Source organism: Tauraco erythrolophus, chromosome 13, assembly GCF_009769465.1.
Source record: "Tauraco erythrolophus isolate bTauEry1 chromosome 13, bTauEry1.pri, whole genome shotgun sequence".
Taxonomy (NCBI): Eukaryota; Metazoa; Chordata; class Aves; order Musophagiformes; family Musophagidae; genus Tauraco; species Tauraco erythrolophus.
Window position 1 is genome coordinate 3,883 of NC_141477.1, and position 16,722 is coordinate 20,604.

The following is a 16,722-nucleotide window of genomic DNA, read 5'->3' on the forward strand; positions in this document are numbered from 1 at the left end:
GTGGCGCTGCATGGGGATCTATAGGACTCTCTTGGGCTCTGTGGGTCTCTATAGGGCTCTACAGGGCTTTATGGGGCTCTCTGGGACTCTTTAAGGCTCTATAGGGTTCTGTGGATCTCTATAGGGCTCTACGAGGCTCTATACGGCAATGTGGGTCTTTGCGGGGCTGTCTTTGTCTCTACAGAGCCCTATAGAGAGCCACAGAGCCCTACAGAGCCATATAGAAGGTTCTGGGTGCTGTAAGAGGGGTCTAGGGGCATGCAGACTGAGTCCGGGGAGATCTGGCTGTCTCTAGGATGGGTCTGAGGCTATAGGAGCAGTCTGGGAGCTCTACGATTGGCCTTGGAAGGTGTAGAAAGGATGTGGGGGGATCTGGGGGTCTGTAAAATGGGTCTAGGGGCTACAGGTTAGATCTAAGTGCTCTCAGAGGGGTCTGGGGGCTGTAGGATAGGCCTGGGGAAATGTAGAACGGGTCCGGAGGGATCTAGGAATCTCTAGGAGGGGTCTGGGAGGGTGTAGAATGGGTCTGGGGAGATCTAGGAATCTCTAGGGTGGGTGTGGGCTCTCTGGAAAGAGTCTTGGGGCTCCAGGAGGGGCCTGAAGACTCTAAAATGGGTCTGGGGGTGTAGAATGGGTCTGGGGGGATCTAGGGGTCTTAAGAATTGGTCTGGGGGCTGTTGGAGGGGTCTGAGGACTCTAGGAGGAGTCGGGGGGGCGTAGAATGGGTCTGGAGGGATGTGGGGGACTCCACAATAGTTCTGGGGGCTGTTGGAGGGGTCTGAGGACTCTAGGAGGAGTTGGGGGGCCTTAGAATGGGTCTGGGGGGATGTGGGGAACTCTACGATAGTTCTGGGGGCTTTAGGAAGGGTCTGGGGGCTCTTAGAGTGGTCTGGGGGGTGTAGAATGGGGCTGGAAATAGCTGAGAGTCTGTAGGTTGGGTCTGGGGGCTCTAGAATAGGCCTTGGAGGGTGTAGAACTGGGTCTGGGGGGCGTCTCTAGGATGGCTCCGGGGGCTGCTTACCGCTGCACCAGGTGTGTGACACCTCAACAGTCACTGCTCCTTCTCCCACTGCTCACTGCCCCATCAGCTCCAGTGCCCATATTCTGCTGCGCTCGTTGCTTCGCACCTTCAAAAGGAACCAAACCCCCAACGTCAGCAGTCACGGAGCCACAGTCCCATCTTCCCTCTGACACCGGACATGGACTCACCGTGTCGCAGCGCTGCGCTCCCCTCTCTGCGTCGCTCTTCAACAATCCTCCCCATGCCTTTTCTCTCAGCTGAGTCCACTTAGTCATTTTCCATCGTGGCCCTACTCGGACCATCATCTACAATCCCTTACCCAGCCAGGGAGTCGCAGAGAGACACAGACATAGAAAGAAAACTTAAAAACCACCAGGGTGAAGGAAGGAGCGAGAAGAAATAACAAACCCAGAAAAGGGAGGTATTAAAACTTAGAGTCAGGGAACCAGTGAGTGGGAGACGCGGAAAACAATTTCAAAAGCAGCATTTTCAAGTTGAAAATGCTCCTCGTCTGCAACCCTTCCTCGATACGCGGCAGCTCACCTACGTAGGCGACGAAGGCTCCCAGCTCCCGATGTCGTGTCTGCTCTGTCGGGGACGGCTCGGGGGATCCTTCCTCTTCGCGGGGACTGGCTGATCCTGGCTGGAGGCACCTGCCTGTGGGACCCCCTGGATTCACTCCTCAGCCAGTTCTCCTCCATCAGCCCCCACAGACAGGTGTGCCCAGGCAGCCCCTTTTATAGCCACAGCCCCACCCTCAGTCTCACTGGCCACACCTGGGGTGCTCCCAGCCCCAGCTGGAGCCCGTTGCAAAGAGGGGCCATGGCCAAAGCCCCACAACACATGGTCCCTTCCCCTGGACCCAGCCACGGCCACCAGCTCCACATCTGGCAGCTGCAAACACATCCATCCAGGGGCACGGAGGAGGCAGGACCACTTTCTTCCTTAATGGGCAGAAGAAATCCCAGGCAGCGAGTCAGGCTACGAGGCTCAGAGCCCAAAGGCAGCAGGACAGAGGGAGAAAAAGGGAAGAGAAAAGCAGGAGGAGGACGCTGTGATGCCAGAGAGGGACGGGGACCGGGACAACAGTGTGGAGAGCTTGAGCTAAAGCTCAGGGCCAGAGAGATGGAGGAATGAAGAAAAGAGGGAGCGGGAAAGAGAGGCAGGAGGGACCGGCAGGAAAAGGAGGCAAGACAGGGAAAATCCTGAAGGTATCGCGAGAAAAGAAACAGAGAGAGGAAATAAAATGCAGAAGCGAGGAGCCTGGGAAAAGTGAAGAGAGAAGGAGAGTTTGGAAAAGCGACGGGGTAGGAGAAAGACAGGCAGGAATGGAAATGAGGTCAGGGAGAGGGAGGGAAAGGCAGCGGGAGAATGTGAAAGGGTTCAAGAAATATAGGCAGGAATTCAAAAAGCCTCTAGAGCCCTCGAGAGTCCTAGAGAGCCCTATAAAGCCCTCTAGACCATTCTAGGACCCTACAGAAGCCCTCGTCACCCCCATAAAGCTCTAGAAACACGTACAGAAGCCCTATAGAGCCTTATAGAGTCCTACAGACACCTACAGAAACCCTATAGACCTTTAAAGAGCCATCTAGAGTACTCTAAAAAATCTCTAGAAGCCCTAGAGAGCCCCATAAATCTCTAGAAACACGTATAGAAGCTCTATAGGGCTCTACGAGGCTCTATAGTGCTCTACGAGGCTCTATACGGCAATGTGGGTCTTTGCGGGGCTGTCTTTGTCTCTACAGAGCCCTATATGGTGCCACAGAGCCCTACAGAGCCATATAGAAGGTTCTGGGTGCTCTAAGAGGGGTCTAGGGCATGCAGACTGAGTCCGGGGAGATCTGGCTGTCTCTAGGATGGGTCTGAGGCTATAGGAGCAGTCTGGGAGCTCTACGATTGGCCTTGGAAGGTGTAGAATGGGTGTGGGGGGATCTGGGGGTCTGTAAAATGGGTCTAGGGGCTACAGGTTAGATCTAAGTGCTCTCAGAGGGGTCTGGGGGCTCTAGGATAGGCCTGGGGAAATGTAGAATGGGTCCGGAGGGATCTAGGAATCTCTAGGAGGGGTCTGGGAGGGTGTAGAATGGGTCTGGGGAGATCTAGGAATCTCTAGGTGGATGTGGGCTCTCTGGAAAGGGTCTTGGGGCTCTAGGAGGGGCCTGAGGACTCTAAAATGGGTCTGGGGGTGTAGAATGGGTCTGGGGGATTGGGGGGGTCTCTGGGCTGCTTACCGCTGCACCAGGTGTGTGACACCTCAACAGTCACTGCTCCTTCTCCCACTGCTCACCGCCCCATCAGCTCCAGTGCCCATATTCTGCTGCACTCCTTGCTTCGCACCTTCAAAAGGAACCAAACCCCCAACGTCAGCAGTCACGGAGCCACAGTCCCATCTTCCCTCTGACACCGGACATCGACTCATCGTGTCGCAGCGCTGTGCTCCCCTCTCTGCGTCGCTCTTCAACAATCCTCCCCATGCCTTTTCTCTCAGCTGAGTCCACTTAGTCATTTTCCATCGTGGCCCTACTCGGACCATCATCTACAATCCCTTACCCAGCCAGGGAGTCGCAGAGAGACACAGACATAGAAAGAAAACTTAAAAACCACCAGGGTGAAGGAAGGAGCGAGAAGAAATAACAAACCCAGAAAAGGGAGGTATTAAAAATTAGAGTCAGGGAACCAGTGAGTGGGAGACATAGTGATACAGTGATAGGTATAGGAGTAGGCATAAGACTACATGAGACTACATTAGCTATTATTTCTATGGATAGGCATAAGACTGCATAAGACTCTGGAAAATACATAGCTCTGTGAAACTTCAGAAGTTATCAAATACTAATCCCTGCTTTGAAACACTAACTACCTTAAAAGAAAGCCGTTAAGAGAGACAAAATAGAAGCTAGCAAGGTTGTAACTCATGTCCCGTAGGGAGAAAGAAAAGACAAAGAAGAGAGATAAGGACTAACAAGAACTAACATTTGTCTTCAAACAATAACAAGTAGGAGACAACCAGGTGTCCACTCAAGGCCAGCCCAGGCCAGGCTGGGAACCGATTTTGGCTCTGCAAGCTCAGTCAAACCAGAAATTTTAGGGAAGAAGTAAAAACACACAGTGAGGAAGACCTACAGCCTTCATCCTGAAGACTCCTGCCCACGACCACCAGGAGGCGTGTCGAGGAGGAGCCTGAGGCAGATCCTGAGGCGGGGACTATGGAAATGAGCTCCTGGGAGAGACTGCCCTTTTGGGAAGGGGGTTATGAGTATGTCTGTATAAATACAAGAAAAACTGCTATGGCAGGTGTGCACATTTGTGGTAGAGCGATCCCCCGTGCACCCAGTGCTGCAATAAACATACCTACTTTACAACTTTCCAAGTTGTGGAGTCTGGTTTTGCACATCAGTAGAAAACAATTTCAAAAGCAGCATTTTCAAGTTGAAAACGCTCCTTGTCTGTGACCCTTCCTCGATATGCAGCAGCTCACCTACGTAGGCGACGGAGGCTCCCAGCGCTGTGTGCTGTGTCTGCTCTATCAGGGACGGCTTGGGGGATTCTTCCTCTCCACAGGGACTGGCTGTTGCTGGCTGGATATGGGGCTGAACCCCCTGGATTCACTCCTCAGCCAGTTCCTGTTCCTGTTCCCCTTCCCCTTTCTTCCCCCCTGTGCCCAGCCAACCCTTTTTATAGCCACAGCCCCACCCTCAGCCTCATTGCTCACACCTGGGGATGTCCCAGCCCCAGCTGGAGCTTGTTGGGAAGAGGAGCCAATGCCTTTAGAATTTGCCTGGCAGGGGTCTGGGGGCTCTAGGATGTGCATGGGAGGTGTAGAACAGAGCTGAAGAGTTCAAGGGGACTCTAAGATGAGTCTGGGGGTTGTAGAAGGGGACTGGAAAGATCTGGGGGCTCAAGGAGGGGTCTGGGGGGGCATAGAATGGGTCTGGGGGGATCTGAAGGTCTCTAGGATGGATCTGGAGAAGTGTAAAATGGATCTGGGGGGATCTAGGGGTCTCTAGGATTGATCTGAGGGCTGTAAGAGGGGTCTGGGTTCTGTAGGAGGGGTCTCGGGGCGTGCAGAATTGGTTTGAGTGGATCTGGGGGTCTCTAGCATGGGTCTGAAAGCTCTAGGAGGGGTGTGAGGTCTGTAGAATGGGTCTGGAAATATCTGAGGGTCTCTACGATGGGTCTGGGGGCTGAAAGAGAGGTCTAGGAGCTCTAGGAAGGGTCTGGGGTCAGTAGGAGGGGTCTGGGGGTGTGTAGAATGGGTCCAGGGACATCTGAGGGGCTCTATAAGGGGTCTGGGGGCTCTATGAGGATTCTGGGGGCTCTAGGAGGGGTCTGGGCGCTCTATGATTGGCCTTGGAAGGTGTAGAATGGGTGGGGGGGATCTGGGTGTCTCTAGGATGGGTGTGAAGACTGTAGGAGTGGTCTGGGGTCTCTAGGAAGGATCTGGGTGCTCTAGGATTGGCCTGGGAAGATCTAGAATAGGTCTGGTAGGATCTGGAAGTCTCTAGGATGAGTCTGGGGGCTCTCAGAGGGCTCTGTGCATTCTAAGATTCGCATTGTGGGGTGTAGAATCTGGTTTGGGGAATCTGGGGGTCTGTAAAATGGGTCTGGGGGCTGTAGATTAGGTCTAAGAGCTCTAAGAGGGGTCTGGGGGCTCTAGGATAGGCCTGGGAAAGTGTAGAATGGGTCCAGAGGGATCTAGCAATCTCTACGATGGGTCTGAAGGCTCTAGGATAGGACTGGGAGGATGTAGAATGGGTCTGGGAAGATCTAGGGTTTTCTAGGATGGGTCTGAGGGCTGTAAGAGGGGTCTAGGGGCTGTAGGAAGGGTCTGGGAGTTTGTAGAATGGGTGGGGAGGATCTGGGGGTCTCTAGACTAGGTCTGCAATCTCTAGGAGAGGTCTGGGAAGGTGTAGAATAAGTCTGGGAAGATCTGGGGGTCTCTAGGATGCATCTGGGGGCTTTAAGAGGGGTGTGGAGTCTCTAGGATAGGCCTGAGGTGTTTAGTATGGATCTAGGGCGATCTAGGTATCTGTAGGAGGGGTCTCGGGGCTGGAAGAGGGGTCTGGGGGCTCTAGGAGGGGTCTCTAGGATGGGTTTGGAAGCTTTAAGCATGATATTGGGGCTCTAGGATAGGACTGGAAGGTTGTAGAATGGGTCTGAGGGAATCTGGGGGTGTCTAGGATAAGTGTGGGGACTGTAAGAAGGGTCTGGGGGCTGTAAGAACAGTCTGGGGTATGTAGAATGGGTCCGGAGAAATCTGGGCATCTCTAGGAAGGGTCTGGAGGACTCGAGGAGGGTATAGAATAAGGTTGGGGGGATCTGGGGGTCTTTAGGATTGGTCTGGAGATTGTAGGAGGGGTCTGGGAGCTCTAGGATAGGCCTGGAGGGCTGTAGAATAAGTCTGGGTGCATCTAAGGGTCTCAAGGATGGGTCTGGGGGCTTTAAGAGGGGTCTGTGGGATGTAGAAGGATTCTAGGGGTTTGTAGAATGGGTCCTGGGGGATCTTGGGGTCTCTAGGATGGGTCTGGGGTCTCTAGAAGGGGTCTAAAGGCTCTAAGAGGCTTCTGGGGAAGTGTAGAATGGATCTGGAGGGATCTGGAGGTCTTAAGAATTTTTTAGGGGGCTAAAGGAAGGGTCTGAAGGCTCTAAGATAGGCATGCAGTGTGTAGTATGGGTCTAGGGGCACTAGAAGGGGTCTGAGGTCTCTAGGTTTGATCTTTTAGGCTGTAGAATAGGTCTGGAGGGATCGGGGGGGGCTCTAGGATGGGTCTGGTGGTTGTAAGAGGAGTCTGAAAGCTCTAGGATAGGCCTGGGGGGTGTAGAATGGGTCTGGGGGGATGTGGCAGTCTCTATGATGAGTCTGAGACTCTAGGAGGGGTCTGGGGCTGTAAGAGGGGTTTGGGAGCTCTAGGATAGGCCTGGAGGGGTGTAGAATAATTCTGTGGGGATGGGGGCTCTAAGATTGGCCTAGAGAGTGTAGAATGAGTCTAGGAGGATCTGGAAGTCTATAGGAGGGGTCTGGGGGGTTTTGAAGAGGGGTCTAGAAGCTCTAAGATAGACCTGAAAGGGTGTAGAAGGGGTCTGGGGGGATCTAGAAGACTGTAGGAAGGGTCTGGGGGCTATAAGAGGGGTCTGAGTACTCTAGGACTAGCCTGGGAGGGTGTAGAATCAGTGTGGGGGGATCTGGAGGTCTCTAGGATAAGTCTAGGAGCTCTAAGAAGGGTCTAGGGTCTCTAGGATACTCCTGGGTGGATCTAGAATAGGTCTAGTGAGATCAGGACTGCTCTAGGAGGGGTCTGGACTGCTCTAGGAGGAGTCTGGACTGGGAAGGTGTAGAATGGATCTGGGGAGATCTAGGAAACTCTAGGATGGGTCTGGGCTCTCTGGAGGGGGTCTTAGGGCTCTGTGAGGGATCTGAGGTCTCTAAAATGAGTCTAGGGGATGTAGAATGATTCTGGGGGGATCTAGGGGTCTTAAGAATTGGTCTGGGGGCTGTTGGAGGGTTCTGGAGGCTTTAGGAGGAGTCAGGGGGGTGTAGAATGGGTCTAGGGGGATGTGGGGGATTCTATGATGGTTCTGGGGCGCTTCAAGAAGGGTCTGGGGGCTCTTAGAGTTGTCTAGGGGGGTGTAGAATGAGGCTGGAAAGATCTGGGGATCTCTATGATGGGTCTGGGGGCTTTAGGGGAGGTCTGGGAGCTCTAGGAGGCAATTGGGGGCTGTAGTAAGGATGTGGGGGTGCGTGGAAAGGGTTTGGGGGGGATCTGGGTGTTGTTCAATTTAGTCTGGGGTATCTAGGACAGGTCTAGGGTCTCTAGGAGGGAACTGGGGAGGCACAGCATGCGTCTGGGGGTATGTGGGGGTCTCTAGGAGGGGTCTTGGAGCTCTAGAAGGGGTCTGGAGGTTCTAGAATAGGCATGGGGGGATGTAGTATGGGTCTGGGGGGACCTGGGCGTCTCTAGGATGGGTCTGAGGGCTCTAGGAGGGGTCTGTGGGGTGTAGAATAAATCTGGAGAAATGTGGGGGTCTCTAGGATGGGTCTGAGGACTGTAAGAAAGGTCTTGGGGCTCTAGAATATGCCTGAGGGGGTGTAGAATGAATGTGGGGGTCTCTAGGAGGGGTCTGAGAGCTCTAGGAAGTGTGGGGGATGCAGAATGGTTCTGGTGGGATATGGGGGTCTCTAGGATGGGTCTGGGAGCTCTAAGAGGGGTCTGGGTGCTCTAGGATAGACCTGGGGGGTGTAGTATGGGTCTGGGGGTATCTGGGGGTCTAGGAAGCATTTGGGGGCTCTAAGATAGGCCTGAGAGGGTGCAAAATGTTTCTGGAAAGTTGTAGGGGTCTCTAGGATGGATCTGGGAGCTTTAGAAGGGGTCTGGGGCCTCTAGGAGAGGCCTGGGCACTTGTATAATCTTTCTGGGATGATCTGGGGGAGGCGTAGAGTGGGTCAGGGAGGATCTAGTCGTCTCTAAGATAGGTCTGGTAGTTCTGGAGGACTTCGGGCCCATAGAGCGTGAGTCCGGAGGACTGACGGGGCAATGCTGGTGTTTTGGAGGACTTTCGGCCCATAGAGAGAGAGTTCGGCTGACTGACGGGGCACTTCCGGTGTTCTGGAGGACTCCCGGCCCATAGAGAGAGAGTTCGGCTGACTGACGGGGCACTTCCGGTATTCTGGAGGACTTTCGGCCCATAGAGAGAGAGTTCGGCTGACTGACGGGGCACTTCCGGTGTTCTGGAGGACTTCCGGCCCATAGAGAGAGAGTTCGGCTGACTGATGGGGCACTTCCGGTATTCTGGAGGACTTTCGGCCCATAGAGAGAGAGTTCGGCTGACTGACGGGGCACTTCCGGTGTTCTGGAGGACTTCCGGCCCATAGAGAGAGAGTTCGGCTGACTGACGGGGCACTTCCGGTGTCCTGGAGGACTTCCGGCCCATAGAGAGTGAGTTCGGCTGACTGACGGGGCACTTCCGGTGTTCTGGAGGACTTCCGGCCCATAGAGAGAGAGTTCGGCTGACTGACGGGGCACTTCCGGTATCCTGGAGGACTTCCGGCCCATAGAGAGAGAGTTCGGCTGACTGACGGGGCACTTCCGGTATCCTGGAGGACTTCCGGCCCATAGAGAGAGAGTTCGGCTGACTGACGGGGCACTTCCGGTGCCTGGAGGACTTCCGGCCCATAGAGAGTGAGTTCGGCTGACTGACCGGGCACTTCCTGTGTCTGGAGGACTTCCGGCGCATAGACAGTGAGTCCGGAGGACTGACGAGGCTTTTCCGCTGTCTGGAGGACTTCCGGCCCGTAGAGATTGAGTTCCGAGTGTTCGTCAGGAGGACTGAAGGGCGCTTTCGGGCCGCCTCGGAGCGCGGTAGGGGCCCGTACCGGAGCGCCGATGGCCGGTTTCGCTACCGGGCGGACAGGTCTGTGCTGCGGGAGGGCGGGAGCGTCCGTCCGTCGCCGAGAAGCCGCTCCGAGCGGCGGCAGCTGTTGCCGCCGGGGCCGCGGTGGTGCCGGTTCTGTCTCCGGCCGCGGCTCTTGAGGGCCCGGCGCCGGCCCGGCCTCCGCGAGGGCGTTTCTCCGCGGCTCGGGTCCTCCCGGGCGGGTACCGGCGGTGGCGGCAGCCGTTGCGGCGGGCGGGTCCCTCTCGCCGCGGCCAGTTCTGCCTCCAGGCCGTTTCGCCGCGGGTGCGGGGTCGGGGCCGCGCTTGGCGAGTGCCGCGCGGAGGGGCGGTAATGACGGGGGGACCCTAAGTTGCACAGTTCGGTTACCCTTACGCGGAAGCGGCGATGGCCGTTTAAGTGGTGCTGCCCGTTACGGGCGGGACAGCTATGCTGGTCAGTGACGGCGTCCGGCCCGAGCAACCGCCGCCGGGGCGGGTGTGACGTGGAGCGGGGGCTCCTCCGGGGCGCTTGGTTGGGTCACGGGACAGCACTTAAACGGCCCCGGTCAGTAACTTACTGTTCTCAGGCGCAGTGAGCGAAGGACTCGCACCCGGGGAGGATCCCAGTTCTCTGCAGCCGCAGGAGAAAAGAAAAGGACACAAAGCGCCGACAGCAGAGACGGAAGAAAAGGTTATTCTGTCTTCTGAGTCGTCATTTTGTAGCAGGAGTTACAAACCAGATGTCTAGTGCTGTAATTACACTTAGGTGTTATTACCATAAAGTGCTCCTGGTTATACTGTTCTGTTTCTGCTTCATGTCTTGAGATTTTCATTACGACGGTGCTGCCCAGGCACCGCGAGTGCACAAATAGGGGAGAGGCGGGCGCTAGTCAGCCATCGTGACAGGCTGGTGTGCGTTCTGGGACCTGGTGTGTCAGCGATGTTCCTCCTGGTGGGGGCCCAGCGTGGGCTGAGCCGTGAGATTATTGGAAAGGTCAAGGGTCACATTGCAGTAGTGAACTCGGCACTGCATCCGCACACACGCCCTCACCCCCCCAAACAAAGAACCTCTGAGCCCCACACCTGACCTAACGTGCCCCACTGGCCCCATATCCACTGCAAACCTCAAAACCCTACCCCCAAACTCCTGATGTAGTTACCTGCTGCTTATCATAACAGCTTGGTTTTATTAATAACATTGATTTCTGAAGAGTTTTCTAATGGATATGATATGTGATCTGTGTTCACTCCCCCTGCTCCCCCAAATATGCCTTTTTTTTTCCTATTGGAGAAAAAGGAATTTTCAGCATCTTTTGGTGAACAAGATGATGAGTGGATCCACTGATAATGTTTGCTTGGTTGGTTGGGTTTTCTCTCTCCTTTCTTCCAAGCCATCTTTTGGAATACTTTGTCTAACTCTGAATGTGCCTGGTCTGGTATAGGATGACATTGCAGAATCCTTAAGGAAAACATAAAGATAAAATTTCAAGCTAATGAATAGTCTAAGAAAATAAAAGGGTCAGGAAAAGCCAAAGAAAACACTGAAGGGCTACGGGAAATCTCAGCCATGCTGCAGGATGCAGCATGGGTTTTAGGCACATCTTTGAGGGAAAAAAAGTGTTACTCCAGCTGATGGATTAATGGGCAGTATTAATTACCAACTTTAAATACCAGAAATGGTGTAAAAGTAGAAGGAACCATAGATATCTGGCTCTCTGGCCCAGCAGATCATGGAGCACGTGTGAAGTTTTAAAAACAAAACACAAATAAACCTAAAAAGAACAGCACTTAACCTAAAGCAAACTATTTAGGCTTCAGAAACAGAATTGTGTAGCTTCGTGTAATAAGTGGTTATTCCATTAATCACAGTTAAAGCTTTGGAAAAGTGCTCTGAAAGTATGAAAGCCTAATTGGTCTCAACATTGTTTTTGCTTTGTTTTGCAGGGTAATCCTCCAAAGGAGGAGGATTCTCTTGAAGAGAAGCAGCTGGACATAGTAATACAGTAGTTCATTTCAGTCGTTTTCTGTGAGGCAAGCATCCAAGTATAGGAGACCTATCAAAAAGGTAATAGGTTTAAAACATCAGGAAATTAGTTAAGTCACTCTTCTAGGTGGTTAAGCATTGAAGGAAATGTGGTTAAAGTTTTTCTGTGTGAAAGTTTGAGAGGGAGTACTGAGCAAAGGAACACCAGAAGCTGCTTGGAGCTGTGGCAGAACCAAATTTGCTCACTGGTTCAAACTTTTGAGTTTTTATTTTTCTCTTACAAATATGAATGAAAGCAAACCAAGAATGATGACATTTGTCTGAAAAACAGAGACTATCTGGGGATCTCTTTAGATAAATTAGGGGAAATAAGGATGAAGAGGGCGGTAGTTTTCGAGGAGAATGGACACAGAAATGTGCAGTTTTCATCTATTACTCAGAGCTTCAACACAGATGACTGTACTTGTGTTGGGCTAAATTAAATAGTTTTATATCACTGATGAGACTACCTATTTAATTATGTTTATGTTAACATTAATTAACATTGTTAATTAATTTTGAAACTTAAACTGTTGGAAATGCAACTTTAGTCTGTCTGCTTGATCAGAACAGCAGACTAACAGAACTGAGATGCTGCAGACCTCTTGGAGAAAACCTATGTAAGAAATCATCTCTATTAACTACATGCATGTAAAGTCGATGCTGTGATAGAAGTTTGTGTGCATCAGGAACAGAAAAAAAGCCCTTCTAGAGCTCTATATCCATTCAGAAAATGAGTCTTTAAAATAGCTGTCCATACAAATTACCATTTTGACTGTAGCTAAAAAAAAAGAGCTGTGTTTCCACTATTCTCCTTCCCTCCTCATCATGAGAGTTCCTGTGGTCTGCTGGATTCAGTTGTTGTTACACAGTCAGGACAATTTTATCTCAGTGACAAATATAAAATTGCCCATTAAAGGAGGGAAAAGAACGAAGAATTAGGCAGTGGCACAGAATAAGTAGAAAAACTCAAGTACTGCAAGACACTGAAAATCTTTAATGGGTCACAAGTAAGTAGATATCACTGATCTTTTACTGGTTTCTGGGAAGAGAGGAAAGTTAGTGTAAAGGCTGAAGAGCACAATAGTAGAAACTATTAAGGAGTGGATTTAAGGCTGGGACAAGCTTCGGTGCGTCCGCCCCCCTTGAAATGTATTTGGGGATTTTTAATGCTACACTTAAATATTAGAGATAGAAAGATTAGGAGTTTGAGACCTCATTTTACTACAGGACCTTGCTAAGCTCAGGAAAATATGGTGGAAGCTGATGTCAGTTATAAGGAATATTCCAAAGTCAGTTCTTGGGAAGGTATGAGTCAGTACATTAGCTTTGTGACTAATGTTATAAATAATCTTACAGATGGGGTCAAGATTAAGGAACTGGAAAGAGCAGCTGGATGAACAGATTAGTGTAGGATATTTCAAAATTTGAACAATTCAGATGGCAGTAAATAAAAAGAACAGAAGTCAAAATAATTTATTTTATCTTGGAGTGGCTGTCATGATACAAAGGAAGATTAGGGCAATCATTAAGTTTTACGGGTTTTGTGTGTTGGAAGACAGTACGTATGGAAAAAAATTGTGCTTCTTGAATTCCCCCAGCTCAGGTTCTGAGCTCTGATGTCTGGGACAGACATTCTTCTCTGAATCCAGGCATGGCAATGGAGTAGGTTATTACTAGCAGGAGATCTAATCTCCTAATGGCAAAGCAAGACTGCTTGGAAGACAGCTATCCCCTACCTTAAATCAGAGAGGGAATCATGTCTCTTGCTGCTTTCAGTTTCACTTTAGAAAGCAAAACAAAACAGGAGGTTCCTCAGTAGTGAAGAACTGTGAAGAATACATCTGGGTTTGGGCCTTTTGGCAATCTAGCACCTGACAGAAGGTGTTAGATATTTTCTTTAAACTGAAACTTACCTGAGCAAGACTTGTTTCCATCTTTGTTTTGAATTAGTTTAAATTGACTGGGAACTAGTTCAAGCTGAAGCTCTGTGAACCGGTCACAAACTGAAATAAACGCCTCAGAGCTTTCAGTGATTGAACTGCAGCAGAGGGACATGAATTCCTTATTTTTCTGGGTCTGTTTGAGTTTCATAACTGGACGGCTGCAAGTGCACATGAAGCATTTTTATGCATGCAGACTATCCAGTTCCAGTGGTAGCAGAGGATAGGTTTGTTTCAGAAGTACCTGGTTTGGGGAATTAGACACTGTTTTCTATGACTGTTACACAGATGCAGACATCTTGGAGGTTAAGCACGCCATGGTTTGTGTTCCAGAAATGTGACTGAGAAGTTTGGCTAGGTTAAAACCTGTCTGGCTATCTCCTTTTCCTTTCTATTTGCTAAAGGTCATTAGAATGGATATTTCTTCCCCCATGCCTATCTCCATAAAGTTTCTATAAAGGTATAACAGAATTATGGCTAACTGCATCCTGTAAAATTAGAAAGCTGAGGTTTACCTTTTGGGATATGACTGCTTCTCAGTAGCCTAAGCAAATAACAGATGTGAAAATACTCTGCAGGAAAAAAGCATGACATGAAACAAACATTTATTAAAAAGGACTGTACAGACAAATTAAGCAGGTAGCACACTGTTACTCCTACTGGGTACAGGTTTAAAACACAGAAGCCAGTGAAAACACCAAATGTTGCTAAAATACTGAAATGCTAAAATGAAAACGTATGTCGCAAGAATTAGAAAACGGTAAGATAAAGGAAAGCACTTTTATTTATTTAAAATGCTAGTAAAGTCTTAATTTCTTTAACAGTCTGCTATTCAGAGTAATACATCAACAGCTATGCTTTCAAAATTAGATTCTGTAACCTAAAGCCACTGACAACTTCAGTCAGTCAGTGTCCTGTTTAGAAAGCTAAAGTTCAATTGAGGAAGTGCAAGTATTAAATTTTGGCTTACATGTTCTCTATAGTTAATGAGGTCCTTGGCATTAAAGTTTGAACAACTAATCTACTCCAGCCTGGGTGTGAAAATTTTTATGGCAAAGCCTTTAGACACAGTAGAGTGTTTGTGTCCTTTTAGCATGAGCTTGGGGGGGGGGCAGGAGGAAAGGCTTGTGATTTTTTTTTTTTTTCCGTTTGGTTGCAGAACAACAGGACTATCATTTCAGGCAAGTGAGGAACCAGGAAAAGATCCTGGAAACAATCTATAACAAAAGAATCCAGTGATTTTGTTGTTGCTTGGAATACCCATTGAAAAGGGAATGACAAAGCCAGGATTAAACCAGACTTTAGTAATGTAAGTCTTGTAAGCTTTGAGAAGGGTCTTTCCATGGCTATTAAGAGAATTTAACCCAAATAAGAATGAATTTAAGCCAAACGAAGAAGTATCCTCAAAGAACCTTAGGTACAAAGGAAGAGACTGGTTTTGCTCCATGGAGCAAAAATGCAGTAGACTTCTGGTAAGAGCTGTATTTCAGACAGCTTCCTTCTCTGTCCAGAAAACAAGAAATCAGTATTTCATAATTATCTCTCCAGTCTCTTGAGAAAGCTGCCTAGGAGAAAAGGACCCAGGGCTGTCACAAGACGAGCTCTTCAGTTAAACTTCCTTGATTAATCTGTGAGAGAAAAGAACACTGGTTCCCTATGAAAGATACTGCTTTCCTCCCTCTTCCCACCCCCAGGATCCCTTAATACATAATACAGATTTTGTCTCCTTAAAATAGAATCATAGAGTATCTCGAATTGGAAGGGACCCATAAAGATCAAGTCCAACTCCCTGCACCTCGCAGGACTACCTAACACTAAATCATATGACTAAGAGCATCACCCAGATGTTCCTTGAACTCTGATAGGCTTGGTGCTGTGACCACTTCCCTGAGGAGCCTGTTCCAGTGACCGAGCACCCTCTCAATGAAGAATCTTCTCCTAATGTTAAATCTGAACTTCCCCTGACACAGCTTCACTCCATTTCCTTGTGTCCTGTTGCTGATCACCAGAGAGAGGAGATCAGCACTTCGCCCTCCGCTGCCCTGCCATGAAGAAGCTGTAGACTGTGATGAGGTCATCCCTCAGCCTTCTCTTCAAGCTGAACAAACCAAGCCACTCCTCGTAAGTCTTGCCCTCAAGACCTTTCACTATCTTGGTCACCATCGTCTGGACACACTCTTAATAGTTTGATGTTTGAGGCATGCAAAATTGCAGACAGTACTCGAAGCTGCACCAGTGCAGTATAGTGGGACAGTCACTTCCCTTCACCAGCTAGCTATGCTGTGCTTGATGCACCCCAGGACATGGTTGCCAGGGCACGCTGTTGACTCATGCTCAGTTAGAATCATTCTCAACAATGCATACTGTTCATATGGTGGAACTCTGTAGAGGATGTGAAGACAGATTTGTAAATGCTAGTGCATGACTGATACAAACACAGTATGTCATATTCCTATTTTTTCTTTTTTTAAAAAAAAAACATTAAACACGAGGGCACAAGAGACCTCGTTTAAAAAAGTAAAAATACAAAACTGCCATACTAAATTAGTAAATGGTGCATCCTTAAGCATACTTCAGTTTAGAGCTCTAAAGATCTTCCAAGAAAGAAAGAACCTGGCAAAATAACAGTGAAGTGAGAGCAGCTATGACTAACTCTATCTACTTCGGAACTTTAAATCAAAGTTTCTACAAATCTATGCTTGTATCTGCACTACTTCGTTGCAGACCATTCACCCATTCTCCACTGGGTACAATGTCATCAAAGTTATGTACAACTGTCATCAAAGTATGCTGCTCTCGTGCATGGGCTTTGAGGGAGTCCATATACTGTCCTTTAACTCTATGTGCCTTTTCCCTTAAACTTAATAGGAATTGCTCTGAACAGAGTGCGCAGCATGTGGCTACTCTGACATTTAGAAGTAGAATCCAGTATTTGTGTTAGGAAACGTGTAACAGTAGAGTTAGCACACTACTGTGACGGGGGGGGGGGGTGGTGTGTCAGACTGTCCTCCATTGTTGCTATCTCACAGAGGCTGAATCTCAGTAATTCAGCTAGCAAGATCTGCTGTTCACATGTTTTCAGTGGCATGTGGTCCATGTTCTGTCTCTGCTGTTGACAGATGTTTATTTTGCTATGAAACATTAAAATGGGAGAATACCAGCTGAGCTTGGCATAAATTATAGGACCATATTCAATCAAATACTCATGTACTTTATGGTGGAGTTGGGAAATTAATGGCAACATATGTGATTTGGCCAGCAAAATTGGTTTTGTACAGCCCTCAGCATTTGGCAAAGCTCTGACCAGAGACAGGGTTTCCCTGTTCTTCCTATGCAACAAGCAAAGTTGTCAATATAACCACTCTAGCA

General features: G+C 49.5%; 1 long non-coding RNA gene across 2 annotated transcripts; it reads left to right on the forward strand.

The window, feature by feature from the left end:
• Nucleotides 1-9,315: 9,315 nt before the first annotated feature.
• LOC147527896 (uncharacterized) lies at nt 9,316-15,459 on the forward strand. Of its 2 annotated transcripts, XR_015222499.1 has the most exons (4): nt 9,316-9,427; nt 9,975-10,078; nt 11,332-11,452; nt 15,324-15,459. It is a non-coding gene; the product is annotated as an uncharacterized LOC147527896 (long non-coding RNA). The 2 variants fall into 2 exon arrangements; XR_015222498.1 differs by lacking the exon at nt 15,324-15,459 and having other exon boundaries at nt 11,332-13,210.
• Nucleotides 15,460-16,722: the final 1,263 nt, after the last annotated feature.